The following is a 6,001-nucleotide window of genomic DNA, read 5'->3' as shown; positions in this document are numbered from 1 at the left end:
GGGGGGGGGGGGGTCTCAAAGTCTTGGCAAGGTTGTTGGTGGCAGGTGGGCTGGTTTGAGTATTTCAGAAATTGCTAATCTCCTCAAACTTTCACACAAAACAGTCTCTTAGAGTTTTAAAAGAATGGTGTGGAAAACAAAAAACATCCAGTGAACAACAGTTTCGCGAGCAGAACTATACATATGCCCTGTTGATGAGAGAGGTCAAAGGAGGCTGGTGAGTGGTTTGAGCTGATAAGAAAGCTACAGTAGCTCAAATTATTACTCTTTACAAATATGGTAAGCTGAAAAGCAAAATAAAAGTCAGGGAACGTTTCATTATATCTACAATATTATCCTCACACTTTAAAGCAACTGTTTCTATTTAATATTTAAAATAAAATAAAAAAAAAGACTATATAATGATTTATAGGACAAAAGTGCAGGATTGTGGAATAATAAACCTGATGCATCTGCTATAAAGAGTACAATTGTGTTATATTTGCAGGATTGTGGAGAATTTAGGGTTTATTTATTTCTTAGTTTTTTATTTAACAAAGTAGTTATGCTTTTTGCAAAGAAAGACTAATAACCAGACATCAATCACAAGGCGTCCCTCTTGAAGACATCTCTCACTGGATAATTATGAATTCATAATTAAAACACACTTAAGTGTGTTTGTAAGTTATTCCTTGTGCCATGCTGTACACGTCCATAGCAGACAGACAGGTCATTCTATATTCCCTCTGGATCTCTATTTAAAGGGGAGCTTAGACAGCTCTAGAAAGGTCTAGGGCACTCGCTGTCTGTGGTGAAATATTAGTCATACTGTAGCCAGAGCAGTCATAACCTTATCTCCTAAATCAAAGAGACTTAGTGTGCTGGGGTTATTGCAGGTCATAATGAAGTTATATTAAAATAACATTTTGACTTGAAACTAAGTCATTGCTGGGTGCCTGCTTTAAATACCCCCTGCCTCTTTACTGTTAGAGGGGACACAGCAGTACACAAGGCCTGTTAGACATCCCAGAATTCTCTGATTATGCGTACCTGGCAGAGCTGGATGATTTTAACCTGCTCTGTGAGCGAGGTATGTAAGCACTTATTGCAACAAATGCAATGACTTGGCAACCTTTAAGACTTGCTAGTTTATATATAATCATATAATAATAGATGTTTGTCAGGTCTTAACTCAGTTTAGTAAGCATTGTGAAAACTGGTGAAAACTTAAAACTACTTAAAGAACTTTATACTACTGAGTACTGCATGTGTATGTGCATGATTATAAACCCTCATTTTAATATGCTTGCAAAATTATCTAGATTACATCTAATTGTAAAATTAATAAAAGGCAAATGTATGTCTTTCAATTAAAGAACTTAATACGTTAGCTTCGGGACATAATACTGCTCTAATTGTAAATTTCTTAAACATTCATAAAGTATTATAAGGTTCTATCTGGCATTTTGGTCACAAATTAGTTAAATATAAATATCACTGGGGATATTTTATTCTTCTAGGGAGTTACGTTTTAATTTTGCAAAGAGTTTTGTATGACATTTTTTAAAAAATCTACCGCCAAACTCACAGATAAACCTGATTTTTATGAAGTTCTATCTGCTAGAAAACCATCATCCAGGATGCAACATAGAAGGTCTTGGCCAATCAGCGTCCAAGTTTTATTTACAATCTGACACAGGAGAACAGATTTTTTTTTTTTTTTTTAATAATTTTTAGTTGTAGATGTTCCACATATATTCCATGAGTTGTACAAAACAGGTACAGTACAGGTCTACTGTATTCACAATGACTAAACTTTCTGGCACATTAGAAAGTCTTCATCCCTGCAGAAATTGAATATTGTGGCTAACATTAGCATGAAATATTACTGACATTCGATAGCTACATGCAATGCACTTAATAAACTGAACTTTTCAGTGTAACCAGTGACTGAAGCCTAGCTGGCAGACCTATAAGACATGTTCATGTGATTGGACAAAAGTAGAAAATGTACTGCATGTGCTATTGCATTTTAATAAACACATGAAAATATATAATGCAATAAAGAAAAACATCCAGTGAGCGACAGTTTTGTGGATGAAAACACCTTGTTGATGAGAGGGGTCAGTGGAGCCAGACTGGTTCAATCTGAAAGAAAGTGTACAGTAACTCAGATAACCACTCTGTACAATTGTGGTGAACAGAAAATCATCTCAGAATTCACAACATGCCGAACCTTGAGACAGATGGACTTCAACAGCAGAAGACCACATCAGGTTCCATTTCTGTCAGCCAAGAACAGAAAGCTGAGGCTGCAGTGGGCACAGACTCACCAAAACTGGAAAAAACATAGCCTGGTCTGATGAATCTCAATTTCTGCTGAAGCACACAGATGGCAAGGTCAGAATTTGGCACCAACATGGACCCAACCTGCTTTGTGTCAACAGTCCAGGCTGGTTGGAGGTGGTGTAATGGTATGGGGAATGTTTTCTTGGCACACTTTGGGCCGGTTAATACCAATCAATCATCACTTGAATGCCACAACCTATTTGAGTATTGTTGCAGACTATGTACATCCCTTCATGGTCACAATTTTCCATCTTCTAATGGCTAGGTCTAGCATGACAATGCACCACATCTCTAAGCAAAAGTCATCTCAAACTGGTTTTATGAACATAATGAGTTCAGTGTTCTTCAATGGCCTTCTCAGTCACCGGATCTGAATCCAGTAGAACACCTTTGGGATGTGGTAGAACGAAAGATTCACAGGATGAAAAATCTGCACGAATCAGGTAATGCAATCATATCGACATGGACCAGAATCTCAAAGGAATGTTTCCAACACCTTGTGGAATCCATGCGATGAAGAATTGAGGCTGTTTTGAGTGCAAAGGGAAGCCCTAGCTAGTGTTAATAAATAATACAAATAAAGAGCTCCATGATTGTATATGATCATAATGTGGTCTTAATAGGCTTGAAATGAGTTGTACCTTTTATTAGTTATTTGATGGGATTCAGAGATAGTTTATACAAGAAACAGCCAGATAGAACCTTTTGAAAACTGAACAGTATTTAATCTTGTGTTTGGCCAGTGTCCAAAATTTCCATAATGTAAAGTGAAATAAAGTGTAAACCTTGTAGCGCTATAAATGTAAATTTCATTATTTTACAGTTTTGCTAGCTGCAATGTCAAATCTTTGATGTGTCATATCTGTAAACAGCTCTTCACCCAGATAGAACCTTTTAATACTAAGGTCACGATTTGTAAACCAGGTATCATTCTGCACTCAACAGCCCTCACTGGGGAATTATACATTCAGATGCCCTTTACTACACTGTGCATGTACACGCCATAGTTCCAGATGACCCCAGATTCCATCTTGGTCTATATTAAGAGAGAGCTTAGACAGCTCGGGAAAGGTCACTGGCTGCATGCTATGATATACTGTATAGTGTCTTGGCTAGGTGAAAGAGGCACATGGACAGCTCATGAAACTATATCCAGTAATTGATATTTTATCTGTATTCTGATGTCACTGTATGAGATATGGTGAAATAGAAAGTAACGCCCTCTAAATGCCCTAAGTCGGGAACTTTTTTCTTCTGTCAGATTTATTGCAGAATGTTTCATTTCCTCTGTGTAAGCCACAGTTTTTGTGTGCGGGCACAAACACACGCACACACACACACACACACACACGCACACACACACACACACACACACACACATACTCTGAGAATATTAATCAGTCTCAGGTATGTGTTGTGCATAACCAATTTATTGTGCGAATCTGTAGTTGTTAGTTAAGTACATTAATCAAAGTGAAATGATCTAAATAAAACAGAGTACTTGGTATTTTGGCAAGTTTTAGCAGGTTATTGTTATTTTAGACATCTAACACAGTGTATTGGAGGTTTAGTTTGAGGGTATTTACCAGGGGTGTAACCTGGCCTGGTCATTTGGGGGCTGTAGCCATGAAGATTTTTTCTTTAGCCCTGAATACTTCTCCACTTGGAGCGGTTTGTTACTACGTAACTGAACGTCAGTAAAAGAAGATGGTGGTGTTGTAATTTTATATCTTCAGTGAACGGAGGTGAGACCTATCAGACAGGGTTTACAGGAAAATATGTGGAAATACTTGTGTCTTATTGGCTGACGGCTCTCAATTCTGCCAAATGCTAACTCACACAATCAGTGTGAAGAAAAATGGATATACGCCTTTTTTTTAACCAGTAAAGGGGTTGAAATCGAAACAGTAACATCCTCTGATGCTGAGCAGGAACACAAGGAGTGTAAATGTCTATATGAGTTCCAGTTTACGTGAACATGATACGAGCAGAGCATAAGGAAAGATAATGTACTTTGCATGGCACTGTAGCAGCTAAACCCATAGCTTAGTTGTGCCTCCCTTTGGCTAGAGACACCAATCTAATCTAGTTTGAAAAGTGTTAGGCTATATATTATCGGTCTGGTATTCCTATAAACAGTGAGAACACCGGAGGCAAGTTTTATGATAAATCCAACTTTTTCTGATCATGTCATATGTTCACAAAACTTTGGTTACTAGCTGAGCTGAAAAAAAATGCATGGAGAAGAATTTGGGCTCAGCCCCGGATGATAAACAGTCCAGCTAACGCCCCTGGTGTTTACACTGAAATTGGGTGACAAACATAATCACAAATTAAATTATCATTTTTAATACCCACAGGCCAGGTAAAGAATTTTTTAATTTTTAAAAAAGATGTTTTTGCCAAAGCTAAACTTCCTGCTTTTGAGGCTTACCCGTGGTTTGCATCTCGTAGTAAGCCCTCTGTATTTATTCTGGTCAAAGTTTCTCTTGATTGTTGACTTTAACACAGACACACCTACCACCTGAAGTGTTTTCTTCATCTGGCCAGCTGTTGTGAACAAGTTTCTCTTTTCCAGGAACAGAATTCTTTTGTCATCCTTCTTATATCTTTTCTATGGTCTTCTAAGCCTTTTGGTGTTTCTAAGCTCACCAGTGCATTTCTTTTTAAGAATGTACCAAATAGTTGATTTGGACGCACCTAATATTTTTGCTCTCTCTCTGATGGTTTGTATGTTTGTTTGTTTGTTTTAGCCCAATGATGGCTTGCTTCACTGGCAGAGACAGCTCTTTGGAATTCATACTGAGAGTTAACAGCAACATATTCAAAACGCAAACACCACACCTGAATTCCAATTAATTTCAGTCCCTTAAAAAGGTGGGCACATATAAAAAGTGCTGTAATTCCTATACTATTCATCTCATTCGGATGTAAAAAAAACCCAAAAAAAACAAAAAACAACCCAAATTAAAGCGAAATGTCTGCATTTCATTATTTAATTTCAACTCCAGTAAACAGCTAAAATTGCAATATCTTTGTCCATGCCGACATTGGAATAGACCTGGCTATTTATATTTATTTGGAAAATCATTGACATCAAGCCTACATACTGTAGATAAGATGCCTAAAAGCCATTCCATATTATAAATGCTGCAACAGGTGTATTAATTGCTCAACATGATCAAGCTAACCAACATTAAAATGTAAACAGCATGCTAATATACAGTCTAGATGCAATACTGGTCAGTTAGCATGCTAGTTAAACCACTTTTGTGCTAAGTTGTTAATTTGCGGAAATTAACCATGTCAACAAAGTCCCTGTATCGTCACTGAATGATAAATGAGCTGATTTCATCTTATTGCCTTTAAACACATATTAGCTCTACTGATTAACGCAGTTGCCAGTTTATGTTTAGTTTTTTTGTCTAAGATCATAGTTAGCCTTGAAGTTTACTGACAAACTGAAAGGAGCAGATCAGGAGACATGACTCTGTGTGATCCATGATGTGACCATGGACTTTACAGTTCTGCACTGACTCTTAAGAGAAATTAAAGAACCTGTATGTTCCTATTACATCTGAATTGTCAGATAAAAACCAATTCCAAACAAATTGCTATTAAATATTATACATCTTAATCATAGAAGGGGCTTGCACCTTCTCATTGGGCATGA

The sequence above is a fragment of the Ictalurus punctatus genome, chromosome 13, assembly GCF_001660625.3.
Source record: "Ictalurus punctatus breed USDA103 chromosome 13, Coco_2.0, whole genome shotgun sequence".
Lineage (NCBI taxonomy): Eukaryota > Metazoa > Chordata > Actinopteri > Siluriformes > Ictaluridae > Ictalurus > Ictalurus punctatus.
Note: the sequence above shows the minus strand (reverse complement) of the source record.